General features: G+C 42.4%; 1 long non-coding RNA gene across 1 annotated transcript; it reads left to right on the top strand.

Annotated features, from left to right (window-relative positions):
• Positions 1 to 932: 932 nt before the first annotated feature.
• LOC106726637 lies at positions 933 to 11,473 on the top strand. Its single transcript, XR_001362708.1, has 3 exons — positions 933 to 967; positions 10,024 to 10,075; positions 11,454 to 11,473. It is a non-coding gene; the product is annotated as an uncharacterized LOC106726637 (long non-coding RNA).
• The last annotated feature ends 11,464 nt before the right edge of the window (positions 11,474 to 22,937 follow it).

The following is a 22,937-nucleotide window of genomic DNA, read 5'->3' as shown; positions in this document are numbered from 1 at the left end:
TCTTGTCCCCCCTGCCATGATGCAATATGCATTTTTGTTTCCTGTGACTTTTGCCCTCATTGCCCTGCCTCAGATTCAAACCCCACAGCCCTTCCCAGACAGGAAGCTTGTATTGTGCCCTGGGCAAATGTCCCTGCACCAGACACCAGGATTGTCCCTCACCTCACTTTAACCTGGCTATCATGGTGTTTGCTCTTTACTTCCAACCTGCAGCCTTCCGGCATGGTATGTCACTCTCTAAGTATGTGAAGGAGTTTTACTGATTAGCAGCCTCCTTTATTGTAATTTTTTAACACAAATCCTCCTACTTCTTTTTTCAGAGAGGAAGGGAGAGGGATATATAGAAACATCAGTGATGAGAATCATTGATCGGCTGCCTCCTGCACACCCCACACTGGGGATTGAGCCCACAACCTGGGCAAGTGCCCTGACCAAAATCAAACCATGACCTCCTGGTTTATAAGTTGATACTCAACCACTGAACCATACTAACCAGGTTCTTCCTACTTCGTTAATCCTGAAATACATACACACCTGGAGCTATTCCAGAGTTCTCCTGGATGACTCCTCCCCCCAGGTTCTCTGACCTTCTCTGACAGGTGGTCCTGGGAGGCCCTGGGGGTGGCAACTCACCCTAAGCTGCTGCAGAGATGAGGCTGAGGACACAGTGCTCACTTCACTCCCAAACAGAACAGTCTTTGCCATCCCAGCCAGATGTATTCCAGACTGCACCTGCCCACATTTCATTCCCTGCTAAAGAATTTGCCCACGGCAATGCTGCTTTTCACTAAAGCAATGCGCAAAGAATTCCCTAAGCCAGGCCCATTCCTTGGTAGCCCACTGACAGGAGGCCTGCTGGAAAAGGACATCTTGGTCATTGGTGACCCACTGCTTTCTTCTCTTCTCACAGAGTGATCTTCCATGGCCATGTCAGGAGATCTGTCAACTTCAGAGATGGCAAGTAGATGTGAGTTTAAATTCCCAACTTTCCCCCACTTTCCTGTTATTCCTCTGTCATTGTCAGGCCCTTCCCCGTGCGGAGTCCCAAGCTGCTTAGGAGTCGAATTCACATGGATGTGAATCTTGTCTCTGACCCTGTTCATTGTTCTGTGTCTCAGTTTCCACAGGCAATGTGGGGCAATCCCAGGACTTATTTCACAGGATTGTGGGAGAATCCCTCTGTCACTGGGATGGACTATCTGATCAAATGGAGATGGTGCATTCACTCTGATAAAAATCAGGTAATAGGCTTTGAAAAACTCTTCCCTCTGTTTGTTCCCCATTCAAGGTGACATTGATGGAAAGCTGTCCTGGTGGATGCTCATTACTGCAGGAGGTGCCGAGGGAGTGTTCAGCAAGTGAGAGGTACAGGTCTTAGTTACTCTCAGGACCAGAGGTCATAGCCTCAGACTTATCAACATATGGGTAATGGCTCGGTTTTCTTAGCCGAAGACAAGCTCACTGTTGTCATATTAGTGATTACATCCACTGAAAAGGTCCATATGATGGTCAAATACACCAAGAGACACAAGCCAAATGAGATTTTAATATGCTGGAACAATATATTTCTGACTTTGAAAAATACCCTGCATGGTTAAACCTCTTCCTTTTTACTAAAGAGGGATAATTTGCTTCAGATTAAAGTCAAAACAATAAAGCTGCGGATGGAAAATGACCTTTCTTGTCCTTACACATATCAAGTAGCTGCCTGGAGTAGTGAGCCCAGCAGGAATTCCATTTAACTAACTGACTGAATCCACAGGACTCCAAAAAGTCGTTCCTTACTGCTGAGGCACTAAGCCAAACAATTCTGTCACTAGAAGCCCAGGAGTTTTCATGGCGACACCTTGGTGTGATGGCATTTTGTGTACCAGGCTTGGTGATGTTAGGTTTGTAAATTTTTTTAACTCCAAGTTTATATCTCCACTTTTAATATTTCACATGATCCTTGTTTTGATGTGATGTAATCAACATATGATACAATTGGAATTGGAAATTTGGTTTAAAATCTACTTCCCACACCTCACATAAGGTTGAATATACACAGCAGGTGATGATATATTTTGACCTGCCATTTACTTCTTTCTGTAGAGAGGTTTCTTGCAGCCATTCCAGACTTTAGCATTCCTGTGCATTTTAACATATTTTTAGGTAGGTCCATGCTTAAGAAGCACCATGGGTAGCAGAGTTTCATTAACTTCTGAAGAATCATTTGGAATTCCTATGTGTAGCTGGAAGACATAAAACTGTAATAGAGAAATATAAAGATGAAAATACTAGCCTTACTCTAAGTAAGTAATCCTATCTAATAAAAGACAAAAAGGGTAATGAACCTCACCTCCGCTATGCTTCCCATTGGCTAATCAGCGAGATATACAAATTAACTGCCAACAAAGATGGCGGCCAGCAGCCATGCAGCTGAAGCGAACATGAGGTTTGCTTGCTCCAGTGATGGAGGAAGCCAAGGTTCCCGGCCTGCCGCGGCCCGGCTCTAAGCTCCGAAAGCAACAAAGTTTCAATTATAGAAGGTAAACAAACTCCAGATACCTGCTTTCAGCCAGCCAAGGCCTCAGAGCTGGAGCGAGCAGGACGGCAACAAAGTTTCAATTATAGAAAGTAAACAAACCCCAGAATAAAAAAAAAAGAAAAAAAGGAGAGGCTGGGAGCTTCAGTCACCGGCCAGCCTGAAAACAGCCATCAGCCCCTCACCCAGACTGGCCAGGCACCCCAGTGGGGACCCCCACCCTGAAGGGGGTGTGACCAGCTGCAAACAGCCATCAGCCCCTCACCCAGGCTGGCCAGGCACCCAAGCGGGACCCCCACCCTGATCCGGGACACCCTTCAGGGCAAACCAGCCAGCCCCCACCCGTGCACCAGGCCTCTATCCTATATAGTAAAAGGGGAATATGCAAACTGACCCTAACAGCAGAAAGACTGGGAATGACTGGTCACTATGACACACACTGACCACCAGGGGGCAGACGCTCAATGCAGGATCTGCCCTCTGGTGGTCAGTGTGCTCCCACATGGGGGAGCTCTGCTCAGCCACAAGCCAGGCTGATGGCTGCCAGTATAGCGGTGGTGGTGGGAGCCTCTCCTGCCTCCTTAGCAGCACTAAGGATGTCCAACTGCAGCTTAGGTCTGCTCCCCTGGCTGCCAGAGGGATGTCTGATTGCCAGCTTAGGCCCAATCCCCAGGGAAGTGGGCCTAAGCCAACAGGCGGTCATCCCCCGAGGGGTCCTAGACTGCGAGAGGGCACAGGCCGGGCTGAGGGACCTTTTTTTACCTCCTCCCCCCCGAGAGCACAAATTTTTGTGCACCGGGCCTCTAGTCTTGTATAATTGGCTACCTCTAAAATAGGAACACATAGCAAGTAACATGCTTGCAGCATTATTTGCTTCTGTGCCCTTGCGCAAAGAAGGTGGATCTTGGTTCTTATACAAGTGTGCAGATAAAATATGCGTTAGAAGTCAGAACATTTATCCTAAAGTGGGTGTGTGTGGCCAGTCTGGCTCTAGAAAAATAAAAAAATAAAAAAACCTCCTCTGTGTCACTTTTTTTTTCTATTTCTGTGATGATTCCTTCTTGTCAAGAGCTGTGAAGGGTCTGTGATTTTATGCAACTTGCAAGCTAAAATGTTAGCCTGCTGCAGCTTCACAGTTGCTGGCAGAAGATGTGACATTCTTGGGTCAAAGGTAAAGGGTGATTTATTACTCATAGAAATTGTAGTTGCTTGATATCATCATTTTTCTTGTGCGGGTTCCTCAAAGATCCAGTTCCCATGAGCAGCATGAACAGGGCCAGGCGATACCAGCACGTGCATTAGGTTGCTGATTAGTCCAGAGAAATAGAACCAATAAAACATATGTCTCACAGGATGTGCAGGAATTCAAGAGGTCCATGAAGAATTGTCTTTTAGCACTTTTTTTCTTCCCCTTTAAATCGATGGTATCAAAACCAGAAGCTAAAATAAGGTATTTGTGCCATAATGAGAATGCTTTTCTTATGACTGCTCCTCTTCAGGCTTGTTTATATTTTAAAAACAGCATTGCTCATTGTAAAACTGGAGACTCAAAATTTATTGGGTAAGATGGAGATGGCTTTGGGAGCCAGGACACCTGCCTGTGTGGTGGGCACAGTGGTAGACGTGGGGTAATTGCCCACCAGAATTCATGCTCCGCATTGGACATTAGGACACTGTTCTCAGCCGAGATCACATTTTCTGTCCCGTCTTGCAGTTAGAGGCATCACACTAAAGAGTTTTAGGAATGAATGTGAACAGAAGGGATGTGAGGCTCTTACAGAGGCTAATAAAGACTTCATGAGCACTCTCCACATTCTTTTTCCTTTTGGCTAGCAAAGAGGGGAATGGCCATACAGAGATTTAGAAGCTAATAGGGAAGAAGGCTGAGACTTTTGTGGATGGTAAACACCTATTAACTTATGCACTGACAATTCTGTTACATTACTTTATTGTGCTTAAGCTATTTTATATATTTTGGAGACTACCTACTATAGCAACTAGCCTACCTAATTCATACTAGTACATTTCATTGGTTAGTAGTGATTTTGCAGGAATGAGGAGTCATCTCTTGACTTCTCCAAAAAGCCTCTGTTCTTCCTTGGTCATTTATTGTAGAGATTTTAGAGTCCTCTTTTCTTTTCCACAGAAAACTATAAAGTTGATTAAAATGAACAATACAGGGAGATGAAGATAACAGAGATGTTCAGTGGCTCAAATACCTTCCATACATTTAAGGAAATAATTTATGCTATTTTAGGATTAATGGATTACCTAAATATGGCCACTCATAGTAGAGATCCCACAGTTGGCTGAATCTCCATAGATCGCAGGCAACAATATCTTTGTCAACTTGTTAATACTAAAACATTTAACAAAACCCCAAATAATAAAAAGGGTTGGTGGCAGCCCTTTGAATGGTAATCACAAATGTTTGCCTTTCTGGAAACAAATGTCCACTGCAAAATAAATAAATAAATAAATAAATAAATAAATAAATAAAAATTTTTGCCCTTGTGGGAATACCAGTGCCCTGCCTGCATACTCTTTAACCGAGAAATAAGTGCATACTCAGCTCACTATGGTTCAGAACTGTATGTATTGATATAAAGCATTTCTATAAAGGGCCAAATAGTAAATATTTCAGCCTTGGTGAGCCAGATGGTCTCTGTAGAAACTTGTCAACTATGCTGTGACACCCAAGCAGTCACAGATAGGACATAAATGAACATAAAAGTGGCTGTCTTCTAATAAAACCTTACTTACCCAAACAGACTTTTGTCTGTACCCTACTTTGCTAACCCCTGACCTAAAGAATTTATATTCTGTCTGCATGAAGATATAATGACTATTGAGCTCTGGAGATGAACTGGATTGGTTTGTATATCTGACTAGCATGGGATGCATTCAAAAGTTAATAACTATTTACTTTTCAAATTCAAACTTTCTGTCATCAGCAAGGTGAAGTCACAAATATTAATGTCTTATAGTTGATATGCATTTAAAAAAATGATCTTCTCAAGACAGACTTTCTCCTGGCCACACAGATATAAGTCAATCTGATACTTATAAGACAGAGATCCAAAGAGAAAAAGGTACCGCTGGCCCCATAAGTAGAACTTGCAGCAGGAGCTGAGATTTAAGGCAGTCTTTTTCAATGTTGCTTATAAAAATTCAACTTCCGCATGAAGCAAACTTCAGGAATAAAAACTCAACAGGAGAGATAGGAGTGTATATAAATAGGGTACCTGCAAAAGCCGATTACAACTTTCACTAGGATCCCACGCAGCAGATAAGAATGATAGAATGCAAATGGGAGAATTCGGTGTCACTGCAGCTAAAGGTGTTGTCATAGGGTGTTTGCATCTCCCATTCCCAAGCAGGGAGGTAGCCAGCAGATTACTACCAGCTCTCCTAGGGCGGTGCTGCTGTAACCATAGGTGACACATCTGCGCATTTCCCAGAGTAATTAGAGGGTGATTTTTCAGGGAAAGTGTGCAAGGTTTCTATTTTAGACTGGGTGTGATGGAGAAAATTTAAAAGTAGACAGCCTTGGTCATAAGGCTACATTTCTGCTAAAATTAGTAATAAATTGGAGATCTGAAGGAAGGAGTAAGCAGATTGTAGACTTAGGCTGACTTCTTTGGAAGTTTTTCCAGAATCCAGTTTTATGTCTTTGAAAGTTTGTGTTTGCCTTTGTTTCTCTATTCAGATAACTAACAATATACCTGAAGCCATTAGAAACTTTTTTCTCTAAAGTGTAAAGATGCCTATTTGTTTGATGATTTTCCCTCTGTGACTATTAAAGTGTTATATAGTATGTATGTATATTATATATTCTAACACTCATACATGGCTAAAGAGTATATTAAATGAAAATTACAATATTTCAGTTTCTACTGACTTAGGTAATTTTAAATATAAGCTACTTAGCATAACTTTTTAATTGTTCACAGACTATTACGTGTCTGAAATTCTTTCCCTCTGTTTAAGGATAAAGTGAAATTCTTTATACCCTTGTTTGAGGTTTTTTCACTGTTATGATAAGCTGACGAATACTTAAGTGGAAATTAAATGCATATGGTTTCAGATCCACTGAGTCTGGCTCACAAAGAGTTGTGTTAAAAAAGCACTTTTGAACTTTTTATAAGAAGCCTATTGAATATCTTTCATGGATCCTTAGAGGAGTCAGAAATAGAAAGTTCCAGAATCCTAGGAACAGAGAAAACTTGACCCAAAAAGGTAAAGTTACACTGAGGCTTGGAAAACAGGAAATTCTAGATGGTTTTTGGCAAAACACGCAGTGCCCCGCCTCCGCTCAGTGTGTGGTAAAGTTTCTTCCAGTCTGTGCATTCCTTCTAAGTCAGAAATTCCCATTCCAAGACTAGGAATAGTAGCAGCAGCAGCAGCAGCAGCAATACAGCCTACATGAGGATGAACAAAGAACACTGCCCCTGTGGTTCCTCAGCAAAATATCACTCATTTCAAAACAGACCTGGGATAGGCCATTTCCCAGACACTGGGGAATCACCTTCCTAGTGGGAGGGAGAGAGCCATTGTTCAGGAAAGGAAGTCCTGTGTGAATGAGCATGTTTGTGTCTTCTGTTGGATCAGCCACAGAACTGGTCCTGGCAGGGCTGTGCTTCTTAGAAATCCATGTTCCTGTGTGGTGGTCATTCCCTGGAGATAGTGGGAGCTCAGAGCACCCTGCTCTTCAGCCCAGAGGAAAACACCCAGCGACAACACCAACACCAACAAGAAGGGTAGAAACAATGGGTGTGTTTGAAATTCCATTTGCATGAAGAACGCCAGGGAAAGCCTCCAGTGATCCTAGCTGGTGGAAAACAGATTCCTAGGCTCATTGTCCTGCTCCATGGGTAAGTGAGCAAAGACATGTGGGCGTGTGCAGTTTGGAAGAACATAGACTTGAGCGAAACGTGGGAATTGTCATTTTTCATTGTCCAGGGGATAGATGTAGAGTGATTTTTTTTAGCTCCTAAAATAAAAAACAAAACAACAACAACAAAACAAAAAATAAAAAAACAAGCATGTATCCTCTATCCCCCAGTGCATTTCCAAAAAAAAAAAAAATGTCCAAAAGTCAGGCCCCAGCCTCTCCTCCTCCACAGGTCACAGTGAATCACAGTTTTTGTGGTTATGCTATTCAAACAGGCAGGCACTTGGGGTTTGTCTTTTGTTTAATTTACTACAGGATCACACAAGATATTTTCAACAGAGCTTCAGAAAGCATCTTGGGAAATCCACAAAAACGGGCTGAGTCATCTCACCCACAACAGCCAGGCTACATCTGACTGAATCTTCCTCTTTTGTCTCTTGGGAGAAAGTTCTCAACCTCAGCCAGATGTGAGGACAAGGATGCAGATATTGATTTGGGTCAGACAGGAGAGCCCCAGCAGAACATGAGCACTGTGAACCCATGGGCTTTTTCATCGTGAGGGGAAAGTGGGAGGGACCCTACCCACCAATGGCTTTAGGAGCTCAAGACTCAAACCACAATGGAGATACTAAGGGAAAAGTGACTGTATTAGGAATCTGTTGCTAAAAATGACAATTTATGTGGAGGGAGCTGCATTCCATCCATCTCCATGTCATCATATCACAAAGTACAGACCGAGCTAGTTTTTTTTTTTTTAATTCAGGTTAAGCACCTTTCTAAATCCACCAAGCAGGTTGTATTTCTTTTTTGGCCTGTGACCTGATCCTTAGATTAGAGGAGGTGTTAATTTGTTTGCTCAAGCACAAGCCCAAAGAGAATTTGGCTTTTTTATTTATAACAGGATTGGATTTCTGGCTTCTACGAGTTCAAACTAGTGTTCAAAATAAAATCAGTCAGGAAAGGCGAAGGAACACAGTGAGTAGATGAGTTGTTTGGTGTTTGGACACTGTCTCTTTTCATAGGAGAGTCACATTTCAAGCTGGGAGGTGTTTCCCCTTTTCAAAAAATGCTTGTGAAATGCATGACTCATCATACTATTGCAAACAGCCAAAAAAGTTCCAGAGTACAGGGCAGGACAAACCACAGTGAGTCTAATATTTCAGACACTTGCTGAGACAGTTTCTCCCACTCGGGTCCCGAAGGGGTGGGAGAAGAGGGTCCCTGCTTCCATCCCCAAAAGTTGTTCCCGTCTTAAACCGAAACAGGTCCAATAGGGAGAATTCTCTGACACGTCCCATGACCGACTTTCACATCCCGCCTGTAATTCTCCCAGTTGGCAGGGCTTTCTCTATTTGAAGAATTTGGCTCAGAGCATGAAGTGGGCGAAGGAGGGAGAGGAATACTAATACTTCAGCTAGTGAGAGAAAAAGACAAATAGGTTTTTTTTTCTATAGCGTGAATTCCAAGTAAGAAAGTGCTTTATTTCTAGCTCTAAAAGAAAAAAAACACCAAAAAACCCAAAGGAGATCTTCCCTTCACACTTGCAGAGATGCCACCTTGAGAAATGGATGTTGGCATAAATAGATGGTTGGCCCTGTGCTGTCAGGGACCTGTGCTTTCCTATTTGCCATTATGCCAACACAGGCATGACAGCATCCCTCCTCGGGGTGGCCGATTTTAGCTTGAAGAACAATAAATGTGACTGAAATGCCCCCAGCCAAGCACCGCATGCATTTAACCATACCGTCCTTATGGAGAGCTGGATGCCCAAGGCCACTTAGTACTGTGCTGCATGTGCACTGGGGACAGGTGCTGTGACGGCATGGTGGCCTCGAAAAGCCATGCTGGGCATCCCCGTCACCAGGATTGGTGTCCCAACCATATGTAAGGATTTGCTCCGGGGGAGCTCAGACCTATTGGAGAGTGAAGCCCAGCGAGGAGCTCCTGTGCCACAGCCCCAGGACCTGAACCCAGACACCAGGATCTATACATATATTTTCCTGGTACAAGGTAGACATTGAGTTTCAAAAGGGACTCATTACTTTTAATTTTTTTTTGCTTACCAACAAAAAGGTTAAAAAAACTGTGTGTATGTACTCAAAACTACAGTAGTAAATACACGCATTTTGGTAAACTTGTCTCTCAGAACCAGTGACAAAACAGCCCAATCCTGGCTCAGGACGCCTCACCACTAAATGCCACCACTGACCACAACAACAGGGTCCAGGTTTCTTCCAAGCACGTCATCTGTTCTCACTATTTTTTGCATTATACCCCTTGTGCCATGATGCAATTTCTCCTATTCAATGGATTCTCCACCAAGTCTCTAATTTTGATCAAAACTTTTTTGATTATGCTCTTAGTCATTTTTTAAAAAATCCAAAAAGGTTTTACTTACAGGCATCCTGCAGTGTCTCAAAAACTGTAAGGAAGCCGGAGGCTGGCTGTATTCACACGGACAAACCCTTCAAAATGTGTCCAAGCTGCCACTTCCCTTCCAAGACACACGCCAACACACACACCGATACCCTTTTCAAAACAAATGGTTTGCTGTTCTTAGTTTCCATTAGTTATTGAACAATATTTTTTTCTTATCCTATCCTAGGCCCATGACTTCCAGGAGAGTGTTTTTCAGTCTCTGTAAATGGCTTAAGGAAGTAAGTTGTCGTTTTTATTTGGTGTACTTCTTCTCTTCAGCCTGAAAGTTAAATCCTGAGCTAAACGCAGCGGGGCACCTCCGGAGAAAACATTATAGTTATTAGGAGATGAAGCTGGCGTTTTGGTTTTCAAGGCATTCAATAAACTCTGCTAAAATATACTGACTAACCCACAGCCAGAACTAAAAATCCTCAATAGCACATTTTTGCTGGGGACATGGGGGGAAGAGGGGCTGGAGTGTGTGTGGGGGGGACGGGACAGTCTGAATAAGGAAATCCTATGCACATTGGCTTGGCTATAGGGAAGGTTCTGGAAGCGAGAGCAGGCACATTGTGTTGAAATAGTGTTGGCGGCAAACAGAGACGCTCAGTTTGTGGTGAATTTACACTGTTACCAGGGATGGAAACAATGAGAGTTTTATGAGGCTTGTTTACATATCCAGAAAATACGTGTAGCTTTCAGAAGCAGTGTGCTGTGGCAAATGTCTGACATTCGGTTGCTATCCCCAAAATAGCTCCCCTCCCACTGGCGCGGGAGTTCTGAACGTCCTCCTCTGTCTGAAGGTACCAAGAGCCATAAATCCATTTTTAATTAGCATTGAGTGAAATGCTGAAGATGATAGGATCTTTGTGCTAAAAATGAAACCCAAATGGGTCTGGCTGATTTATGTCTAATTCAGAGTTGTGAGTTAATTAAAACGACATACTGAATTAAAAAAAAAAAAACACCCAAAAAACTGGCGGATGCCTTCCCACGTGAAATTTAAATTCAGTGTCTTATGGCTTAGGTATCTCCACATTCCATTTCATTGTCACATTGCTTAATATGTTTATTCACTCCTCTTCCAACAACGTACAGCTCACTTTCTGAACTGGCTTGTTTCTCATAAAATCCTTGCATTTCTTAGTGACTCAAAGCTAAAGTTTGCATACAAACACATCTTTGCATCTTCCTGGGTGATGTATCTGATGGCTCTGTAAAGATTAACACTCTTCCTTACCAGGCTTATATTTACGGGAGAAGGTTAGTGTTAACTTTAAATATAGGGTATGGAGACAAAGTTCCAAATGAAAAGAGAAATAAAATGATGTGGATTTTTAAACTGTCAGAGGGTGAAATCCAGATAGTAATATGGAAGTGAAATTTTAATAGTACATTTGAAAAATGAAATTTTCCCATCAAAACCCTAATTGTTATGCCATTTTTACAAGAATAAAAACAAGAATTCCTGTAAATTAAAGCTTCTATCTTCTTCCACTCTTAGAAGTACAAAACATTTTAAGTTAAATTAAGCTATAGAATAACATAACTTCAGGAGCAGTTAAAGAATAATTATTAAATAATTTGAAAAATGTACTTGTACTTGTATTTTTATAGATGCTCAACTTCCAAGTGCCAGGATGCCTAAGCACTTTATTTTTATTGACGTGTAAGTTACAGACAATAACATGCTGAATAGCTACCCTCTGTGTAGCCATCATGCCAAACAACATATAGAGCATATCTGTCACCCGGAAAAGTTCCCCTGTGCCCTTTCCAGTGAATTCCCAAAAACCGATTTTGGCCTCTTCCCATTTGTTGGACACACGTGTTGGAGGGTCTGTGCTACTGTAGGCATGGGTGGTGCATTCCTTCTCACTGCTGTGTGCAGGCCCTGGGGCAGGGCCACGGGCGGTGCCGGGCCTCCCTGGGATTCTGGCCCATCAGGCCAGTCCACTCTGGCCACCAACCTCAGAAAAACCAGCTGGTGGCTCCTCCTTCACACCTAGATTGTTCCCCCTTCTTCTCCCTTCTCTGCAGGCATGAAATCAGGCAGTATTTTCTCCTCAGGGAAGGGCTTCTCACTTCTCTATCCTCAATTCTCTGGATGGTTTTAAAATCCTCTGATTTTGCAGACTGTCTGGCTATGTTCCACTGTTAGGATGAGTGTGACTCTCTCCTACAATTTTTTATACTAACCAGAAGGGACAGCCCTCCCCAAGTACCTCAATATATACATTTTCTTTATAAAATAATAATTTTTTCTTTATCTTCCTCCCAGTGGCAGCAGTTACACAGGAGCACAGGGAGCACGGTGAGAAGAGGGTCCTTCAGGACACCTTTTCAAAGAGCTGCTCCCTGCCCCCACAGCACAGTCTCTCACCTTGATGTGAGTTGCCTTCTGGAGGTGAGTATTTTATCTCACCCTGGAATAGGTATTCTTATTCTGTAGAATCAGGGAGATTTAGAAATAAGTAGCGATTATTTGATTTAAGAAAATTTTTATTTTATAGGTGAGAAAACTCACAGGAAAGATCTTATATGAGCAGGCAACATGGAGACTCTCACATATCAGAGTGTTGAATGGGTCTTGAAGAAGGAGTAGGAGCTTGCTAGGTAAACAGAAGTGGAGGAGGGGATGAAGGTTCAGAAAGAGGAAACGTGAATGGGATGGGGTGTTTAGCAGGCTGTGGAGAGTAGGAGCTAAGATTAACAGTAAGCATTACCGCCAACACCAAACAGGTAAGGACCACAGACAGGCCTTTAGGAACTGGTGCTGAGGCATGGCCAGCGAGCAGCTCATGCACTCAAAATACCCCAAATGCCTACATACCCTTTCCTTTCCTCTCCTCTTCTGACTTTCCTACTCCACCCCCTCTCTTCTTGCAGGAACTAGGGGACAGTTCAGAATCAAGCCCTTCTTTTTCCCGCTACACTAGACTGTATATATTTGAAAGGTCGGGCTGTGTGTTTCTCACTGTGGTACCCAATGCATTTAGGATGTCTCATGTGGAATAAACACTGGAGTCCTTTCATTTGTGCAACAAATATTTATTGCTGACCTGTGATGAGGCAGGTGCTGCTCTAGTTCTTTGGGATACATCATTACACAAAAGAGTCAAACTCCCAGTCTTCCCATAGCTTATGTTTTGTCAGGTAGAATGAGGAAGCAGTGGTGATAGAGGCAGAGATGACAATAAATGTAATATATGAGTAAGTTATATGGTATATAGCACAAGAGAAATCCCATTTATGTGTAACAGCAACTAGTATACACAATAATATTTCTAAGGCTTGGTACAGAGGGAGGGAGGCATAAAGTTTAATCAGAAGTTTTGTGATGGAGTCTAAAGATTAAAGCCAATATATATTTGTGATATACTGTTCTCTTTGCAAAATATTCCTTGAAATCAACCAATTCTCAAACTCTAAATAGATATTCACCAACAGATCCCACGTACGCAGGAAGACTGGGGATTGAGTGCACATCCTGATTTAATGCTTGCAAATAGGAGATAGGGGGTGGATGAATGTCCTGACCCAGAAGAGAGGGATGAATCCCGATCTCAGAGGCAGCCTTGTGGTGTCACAAACTCCACATCCACCTATAGGTGTGGCCTTTACAAGTTTTGCTCGCCCTGGATGTCTGCCTCTGCAGATGTGGGGAAGCATAACACACCACCACTCAGCGTGTCAAGTCACATACCGGTATGTCATCTACTCGGTCAACTACTGGCTGCTTCCTCAGGAAACCTCCACTGAATATCTGACATAAGATTTTTGACTAAAAGATATGTTATATGTTTAATCAATTAACTAACCGATGAGCTAAACCCCTGAGGTATGTCAGGCATTGTCAGAGAAGAGGGAGACACATAAACAGATGCCCCTTGAGAATACATTCCAGTAGGAAATGTGTGTAAAGCCAGGTTTCTGCTGCTTCAACTCAAGGTTACGTGGTTTCCTCTCTTCATTGTCTCAAATTCTGCCAGTTGGTTGTGTTTAGAATTGGATGTATTGGCTTTTCCCATTTGTCCCACCCCTGCTCCATCCTTTCTCCATGATCGTGATATTCATCCCTGTCCTAAGGGGCTGACTCTTAAGGACAGCGTGAGCCATCTCTCTTGTTGGATGGCTTCCTGGTTGGTTTGGCCAAGGAGACTCCTGGAGACACAAGAGTGTGGTTTTTCTTTCTGGGTCTTAAGCTCTTGCCAATTGGACTTTTCATGAAGATCTCTCAGTTGAATGATCTGAGTGAATTCCAGTGGGGACATTGACTAATGTTCCAATTTTGTACCAAGTTTAGGAATCCTGGTGAAGAGTGGAGAAGTAAACTTGTGTTTAAGTTAAGGCATGCTGATATATATATGTTTATCATATCGCCTGTTGAACATAGTAACAAGAACACATATAGATAAATTATTACACAGGGGTGGGCAAAAGTAGGTCTACAGTTGTGAGTATGTGAAACAGAGTTTACTCATTATTAATTAATGTATTATTTTTCTATACAAACAACTGTAAACCTACTTTTGCCCATCCCTGTATGCCATCATCAATCTGTTCAAGACCGGATCCATAGTGGATATATTTGTGGGGGCAATTATGGGGACCATGTTTGTGTAAGGCACTGTGTCCTTTCAAGCAGCCTGAGAAAGCTTCAGGAAACAGGTGTGTAGGAACTAAAAGTTGGTTAAATAAAGTCAAGTGCTCAATATGCTGGTATTCCACTGAAATGCTGAAAGTTCAGGGACAGAAAAGAGTGTTGTAAGTCAAAGCTGAAAGTGAGAAAGTTCCCCAGAGTGAAGATGAGTGGCTAACCTATAAAGACTAGGAAAGAAAGATTAAGGCATGCCATTTTGGTGGCAGACATGAGTTGCTGCATATTTGGGCTTTATGGAGAGAGCTGAATGATCTGAGGGGAATTCCAGTGGGAACACTGACTGAGGTTCCCATTTTGTATGAAGTTTTGAAGAGCCATCAAATGGCCAGAAAAGTGCTAAATTCTGTGGGTGTTATGAATAACACTATTGTCTGATGAGAAAATGGCTGGAAGGGAACCGGAAACATCTGCATGGACCTGGGACACACGGGCAGGCCTTGGATGGGTCCAGCACAACTTTAAACGTGAGGAATTGGACTTGAGAGGCAGGTCAATCAAGATTAGGTGTGGAGGCTGGAGCAGGGGAGAAAGTCTCATTGTAGAGTCTGGAGTGTCTTGTTGGGGAGACTGTTTGCTGATCACATTAGTGGGGCATTGGATCAAGGTCCATCAATGAAGGCAAGAGATGACTGCTGCCTCCAGTCTGTCATCTCTGGGTCTGAAACATATTTCCAAGAAGCTTGTGGGCTTGATTATACAGGGGTGGGCAAAAGTAGGTCTACAGTTGTGAGTATGTGAAACAGAGTTTACTCATTATTAATTAATGTATTATTTTTCTATACAAACAACTGTAAACCTACTTTTGCCCATCCCTGTATGCCATCATCAATCTGTTCAAGACCGGATCCATAGTGGATATATTTGTGGGGGCAATTATGGGGACCATGTTTGTGTAAGGCACTGTGTCCTTTCAAGCAGCCTGAGAAAGCTTCAGGAAACAGGTGTGTAGGAACTAAAAGTTGGTTAAATAAAGTCAAGTGCTCAATATGCTGGTATTCCACTGAAATGCTGAAAGTTCAGGGACAGAAAAGAGTGTTGTAAGTCAAAGCTGAAAGTGAGAAAGTTCCCCAGAGTGAAGATGAGTGGCTAACCTATAAAGACTAGGAAAGAAAGATTAAGGCATGCCATTTTGGTGGCAGACATGAGTTGCTGCATATTTGGGCTTTATGGAGAGAGCTGAATGATCTGAGGGGAATTCCAGTGGGAACACTGACTGAGGTTCCCATTTTGTATGAAGTTTTGAAGAGCCATCAAATGGCCAGAAAAGTGCTAAATTCTGTGGGTGCTATGAATAACACTATTGTCTGATGAGAAAATGGCTGGAAGGGAACCGGAAACATCTGCATGGACCTGGGACACACGGGCAGGCCTTGGATGGGTCCAGCACAACTTTAAACGTGAGGAATTGGACTTGAGAGGCAGGTCAATCAAGATTAGGTGTGGAGGCTGGAGCAGGGGAGAAAGTCTCATTGTAGAGTCTGGAGTGTCTTGTTGGGGAGACTGTTTGCTGATCACATTAGTGGGGCATTGGATCAAGGTCCATCAATGAAGGCAAGAGATGACTGCTGCCTCCAGTCTGTCATCTCTGGGTCTGAAACATATTTCCAAGAAGCTTGTGGGCTTGATCCCCATTATGAGGCAAACTGATTGGTGTGTCTTTCTCACATTGTTGTTTCTCTCTCTCTTCCTCTCTCCCTTCTTTTCTCTCTAAAATCGATAAAAACATATTAAGGAAAAAAGTATATACTCTAATGTTAAAAAAAAGAGTTGATGCAGGTCAATTGTTTGCCTCTCTCTCTCTCTCTCTCTCTCTATCTATCTATCTATCTCTCTCTCCCCTCCTCTATCTCTAAAATCAATAAAACCATAGCCTTGAATGAGGACTTTCAAAAAGGAACATAGGAATTATGGCTTTGTCAAAATACCAACTCAGTGGACCCAGCTGGCTTTCCAAAAGGACTACGTGATTATCCCATTTCACAAGTCAGTAATGACAGAAACTCTGGAATTACTCATCAGAGTTGACAAGTAGAATGTGACTTTGTTTTCAAAATCTCTCTCATGAATTCTATGAGTTTTAAAACAAATACATGGGAGAGGGTGTCTTAGTCCATTGAAGCTGCCATAACAAGATACTATAGACTGGGTGATTTAAAAACATATTTATTTCTCACAGTCATGGAGGCTGGAAAGATATCAGCAGATTAGGGTCTCACGAAGCCTCTCTTCCTGGTTCATAGTTGGCATCTCCTCGCTGTGTACTCATGTGGAGGAAGGGATAAGAGAACATGTGTTGTCTTGTTCATTGATGTACCCCCAATAATTTCTAACACTGTCTGGTATACCTTAAGTGCTTATGTTAATTCATTTGACCAGAAATGTGCTAAATTCTGTGATCATTGCCCTATAACAAATGCCCCAGGGTTGATGGCTTTAACGATAGACATTTAATGTCTTACTGTCCTAGGCTGGAAGTCTGAGACCAAGGTGTGGGCAGGGCTGGTGTCTCCTGAGGCCTCTCTCCTTGGTGTGTAGATGGCTGTCTTCTCCTTGGGTCCCCAAATGGTTGGCCCTCTGTGTGTGTCTGTGTCCTGATCTGCTCTTCTTATGGGACACCATCCAGATTGGATTGGATGGTCTCCTTTTAACTTAATTACCACTTTAAAGACCCCCATATCCAAATACAGCCACATTCTGAGGTCCTGGGTTTAGGACTCAACATGTGAATTTAGGGAGGATGCAATATAAAATGGATAAATGAATGCATCAAAGAAAACCTTTATAATGATGGTATTGGATAAGAATGTTAGAACATTCATTAGGATGCAGGTTGGAGGTGGGTACAATACCAGTTCCTTGGAGGTCTGGGAAAGCTGTGTTTACTCTTTATCCCCCTCTTCCTGGGAGAAGATATACAGGTATCCCCACAAAATGTATGCACACTTTGAATGATTATAGAGTCAATGTTTATTAACATAGAGTTCATTTTCAAAATTTAAAAGAATCTACAGAAATGAATACTTTCTTTTGTCAGTGCCTGTTTTCAAACTGATGACTGTTCTGGTCCAGGCACTGCTGATAATACAAAGCAATAGAATCACAAACATCAAGACTCATTTCATTAGGGATTTGTGTGCCTTCAATTTGTTACTGTTGCAGTTTTGTACCGTAAACTTTACCTTTTATGTATCCCCATAAAAAAAAGTCTAGTGGCACTTTAGGATAAATTTTCTTTGTTCAAAGCTTAGTCTGGCTTCACCCATCATGTCAAATCAGTTAAACCTGAAAAGGAGTGAAAATTGAGTTCTCAGCTGTTAAAGTGTGTATACATTTTTTGGGATACCCTGTATATTGGCCATTCTTCTGAGGAATTTGACAGGAAAGAACGTAAAGGGCAACTTCATCACCTCCCGAAGACCACAAAGGAGAAAGCAACAGGCCATCTGCCCATGCTCACTGAGGAGGCCCCACCTTCCAGCAGCACAACCCAGGACAGCGGTGATGGAATAGAAGAGCCAGCATCGTGGTGACTCTGAGACGTGGAAGGGTGCTGCCCTCTCGGTCAGCTCCTGCTTAGTTACTATCACACCTCAGTCAGAAAAGTGTGCACACATCTCGTCTGTGTAATTCATAACTCGTTGAAACCTGCCCTGTTTTTGCATTGAGTTTGTAATTAGATCAATGCCCTGAGGAACTTGAAAAACCTGCCATGAATGATCATGCACGGTTAAATAGAACTGATGTAAGAGAAATCTTATTAAAGTACACAGAGCAGAATTTGAGATCATTTATTACATGCCACAGTCAAGAGAGGGGGAAAACGTTCGGTGGATTATGCTTCTTTCAAGCCTAAGTCACTAGGTATTTTAGGATCCCATTTTACAGCAATCACGTAACATTTCAATGAACGTGTATATGACCGCATTTTGCTTTCCTGTGCCATTGGATAAACACCCGAGTCAGCACTAGCTCAGGAAATACTCATAGGCTTTCCTTAATTGTGCTATATTTATGTAGTAAATTTATGTGCAATTAACTCTGTTGTAGATCCACTGAGGTCATTCAAGAGTGTCCCATGGCGAGGTGACTGATGAAAAGTTAGGGTTAATCTAGCAGCTCAGAAGCTTTCTTGGGTCATTTATGACGGGTGGCCTAGATATTCCTTGCTTATGAGACCAGAAATTAGAAGGCAAATGGATTCTTAAGCAAACAATTACTAGTACATGCCACATTAATATATAGGATTAGTGGTCTCTTTTCTGAATGTGGGGGGTGCTCAGGAAAAGTCAGTTTGGATGCTGTGCGTGTAGGATGTGGAAGAGGGAGTTATAATAAAGCGCATGCTATTGCCAGGCCATGTCTGGGAGGTCCCTCATCGGAGAAGAGAAGTCCATGGAGAGCTCCGGAGCACCTGTGAGCTGGGCACTGGGATAGCCCGGGGAGGAGGCCTGGCCTAGAAGGATCTCACCGGGTCACCTCCTTGCTAATACCCGGCAGGAGAAGGGGTGATTTTCTCCGCTTAACCCCTGCGTTCAGATCTTTCCTAAGAGTCTGTCTTCTTCTCACTGACCTGCTCTGTGTGACACAAGGAACCTCGTCAAGCCTGGGGCACCAGTGACGTGGGAGGTAAGGCTGTGTGTCGTGGAGAAATACTGATGTTCCACTTTCTCTGTTGGGGCCACCAAAAAATTCCTTCTGGCTGTCCCAGTCCTTGCTTTTCTTCATCCTTTCTCCTCCACGCTCTGTCAGGGAAGGCGCTGGGGGTTTCTTAGAATCTATAGCAATTATGTATGGCTGGTTGCTATTGGTCCATTATATCATCTGACCCTGATAACAGGTGGCTGGGGTTAAAATTCATGATTTCCTGACTCCAAACTCCAGGCTGTTTGAAGGTTACCCCTCACCCCTAGCTCTGGTTTCCTCTACCTTCTGGTTTCAAATAAAGTGAGTTCCAATCCTACTATCACTGCTGTCTATGTGTGATGGAAACAGACTTAGTGTCACCTTGCTTATATTCTCCACGGGTGCTCTTGGTTATTCTAATATTCCATAAATAAGGACAGAGGAACAACATTATGTGCTTATTTTTATAAGGATATTGCCACTCAGAAGCTGGTGACTATGCTTTTACCCAAATCTTAACCTACAAAGCCTTCTTCATGCAAGAAAACAACATGGAGGGGACTGTGGTTTCCAGGAACTGCTCCAGGCCATGAGTTTATGCAAACTGGTAATTACAGTTTCAACCCCAGCATTTCCAGTGATCAAGCCTTTGGAATGTAATCTTCACAGGAGCCTCCTCCAAACTCCAGGATAATAAACAATCATTTGTGATCATTGCAAATAGCAGCCTCTCCTGGTCCCAAAGAGCTGTGCCCTAGAAGTTCTGCATCTTTGCGTCCTGGAAGGGGGGCCTGTGGCCAAATCCCTCTGTTTTGACCTCCATTTCTGCATCTGAGAAATGAGACGCTTCCACTCCACCGCCCACCACTTTGCGCTGTTCAAAAGCCACCTTCTGGGACATACATTCTTCAAGGCAGAGCAGTGTCTATTTCTGCTTTTTCTCTTCCTCTCAACACCCAGTCCATGTGACTCCACAAATATGGCTAACAGTTTGAAATAACTTAAAACATTGAACACTAAAGACAAGCTCCAAAGTTCCATGTATATTTTGAGTATTTTGTCACAAATGTCAAGATTTTATGCATTGCAGTATGCACGTAAGATCTTCCCTGTGTCTTATTTTGGGATTTTATAAAATGTGTAGCAACTAGTTTCTCACAAGCCTATTTTGTGCTGAAGAACCTGTTATTTCCCATTTCTGTGATTTCTTGGGGCCTACCTTTACCATGACCGGCTTCATTCCCAGACTGATATTCCCATTTCTATTTGGCAGTTTCCCTTTGCTGCTGTCTTTTGGGCTCTACTCAGTCCTTTTAAATGCCATCTGGTAAGAAATCACGGGCAATTTAGGAAGATATGTAGATTAGGAGCTATAAATAACAATTTAAATAGAAAAGTTTTTTTTACCTACAGGGAACCAGAGAATGTGTGTATAAAGATAATGTTAAGACTATAATTGCATATTTTAAAAATATGTTAATGATTTTTAGAGAGAGGAAGGGAGACAGAGACGAATAGAGAGTTAGAAACATCAATGAGAGAAACATCAGCAATCGGCTACCTTCTGCACGTCCCCTATTTTATTGTTCAAACTTTCATGTAAATGGCATTTTGTGCCCTCTTCTCTTTTAAGGTAGAGACCAGGTCCAGAAGTCACCAGGGCACAGTGTCATCACCTGGTCATCTCCATGTGCTTGGTCTGTGTTCATGCAGCAAAGGCAGCAACCAGGGTGTGGTGTGTCCCCTTGTCACACAGATTGGAGGAGGCACACAGAGAACTGGGGCCTTTCTCTCAGGACACGCTGGACTCCCACCCTCCTGGCTTGAACACTTTTACTTATGGCCAAAATTGAGATACTCAAATGCTATTGAATATGTTCCAGGCTGCAATGCAGCTAGAGAGTAGTATTAAATTCTTACCTGGTGTTATCTAAATGTAGCCAAGAAAAAGTTGCTGTTCTGTTTACTTACAAACCAGAGCCAGTACTTTTGCCAGTCTATTTGCATTTGTCCATTTCTACTCATTCTACGTTCTGAGGATTTTCATTGGCAAAATGCAGCTGTCAGTGTCTGTGGGAACCTGGGAGAGTCCCGTCATGTGAAGTTGGGATCGCTGTAGTGACACCTCTGGCCCATCTGCCCCAGTTTTGACACTGTTGCTTTAACAGGGCAGCTTAGGTCTTTATAGCATCATAGCAGCTATCATGATAAAGCATATTCAGGAGTAGACCGTGTGTGAGATTCTTTTTTTTAAAATTTTATTTTATTTGTCTCTTTTTTTTATTGCTTAAAGTATTACAAAGAGTATTACATATGTCTCCTTTTTTTTTTCTCTTAATGCTGCATGCATAGTTCCTCATCAGGCTAGCATTGGATTGTTGACCTCAATGGATAGCTGTCCAACTAAAGAAAGGAACATTTTCAAATCAGATTCTTAAAAAATTATTGCTTCCAATATTATAAACCACACTTCTCTTAGGATAATATTTAGCAGAATTATCTGGTCATCAAAAAAGGACACTTTCTTGTTTAAAATACCCTATTATATTGATATCAAGTATCTGAGAATGTTATAAACACAGACATTGTAAGTAATAGATGGGGTTATTTGATTAAAGAGCAGGGTGATGCTGATATCCAAAATGCCTTATGTTTTTATTTCTGGCAAGGAATACATTTTCCTTCCTCGGTGAGTGAGGTTTCTGACTAAGATTGTCAGATCACAGCAGTTAGCTTAAGGATTGAGAGCTCTTTGGACAATTACGATTAAAATGACTTCCATTCAGGTATATTTTGTTTGAGGAAAGGGGATGGGCAGGTGGTAAAATCAAACCAAACCAAACCAACCAACCAACAAGTATATGCGGAACAACAAGAACTCACATTCACTGTTGGTGGGAACACAAAATAGTGCAGCCACTTTGAAAGATAGTTTGGCAATTTCTTATAAAGCTAAACATGCTCTTACCATAGGGTCCAGTAATGAAGCTACTTGGTATCTACGCAAATAAGTTGACTACTTGTGTGCACATTAAAACCTGAACAGAGATATTTATAACAATTTATTCGTAATTGCCAGAACTTGAAAAAAAACCAAAACAAAAACAAGTTACCTTTCAATAAGTGAATAAATAAACTGTGGTCCATCCAGATAATGGAATATTATTCAGCGCTATAAAGAAATGAGTTATCAAACCATGAAAAGACATAGAGGAACCTTAAATGTATATCACAGAAGCCAATCTTAAAAGGCGACATATTGTATGATTCTGACTCTATGATTTTCTGGAGAAGGCAAAACTACAGAGACACTAAAAAAGTCTGTGGTTGCCAGGGGTTGGAGGAGAAAGAGATGAAGAGGCAGAGCCCAGAGGATTTTTAGGGCAGTAAAAATCTCTCTCTATATAAAAGCCTAATATGCAAATTGTCCCCTTGGAAGTTCAACCGGGCCACCAGGAGTTCGATCGCTCGCTATGATGTGCGCTGACCACCAGGGGGTGGTGTGGAACAGAGGAAGGCTGGCCGGCAGCCGGAAGGCCCCAATTGGCCCTGATCGCCAGCCAGGCCTTGGGACCCTACCTGTGCATGAATTTCATGCACCAGGCCTCTAGTATTCCTTATGATATAAAAATTATGGGTACAGGTCATTACACACTTATCCAAACCCACAGAATGTATAACACCAAGGGTGACCCTAATGTGAACGATGAACTTTGGGTGATGATGATGTCAATGTAGGTTCATCAGCCATAACAAACCCACCATTTGGTGGGTACTGATGAGAAGGGGGGGGGCTGTATAAGTGTGGGGGGAAG

Source organism: Myotis brandtii, unplaced genomic scaffold (assembly GCF_000412655.1).
Source record: "Myotis brandtii unplaced genomic scaffold, ASM41265v1 scaffold297, whole genome shotgun sequence".
NCBI classification, from domain to species: Eukaryota; Metazoa; Chordata; class Mammalia; order Chiroptera; family Vespertilionidae; genus Myotis; species Myotis brandtii.
Note: the sequence above shows the minus strand (reverse complement) of the source record. Positions and strands in the feature narration are given on the sequence as shown.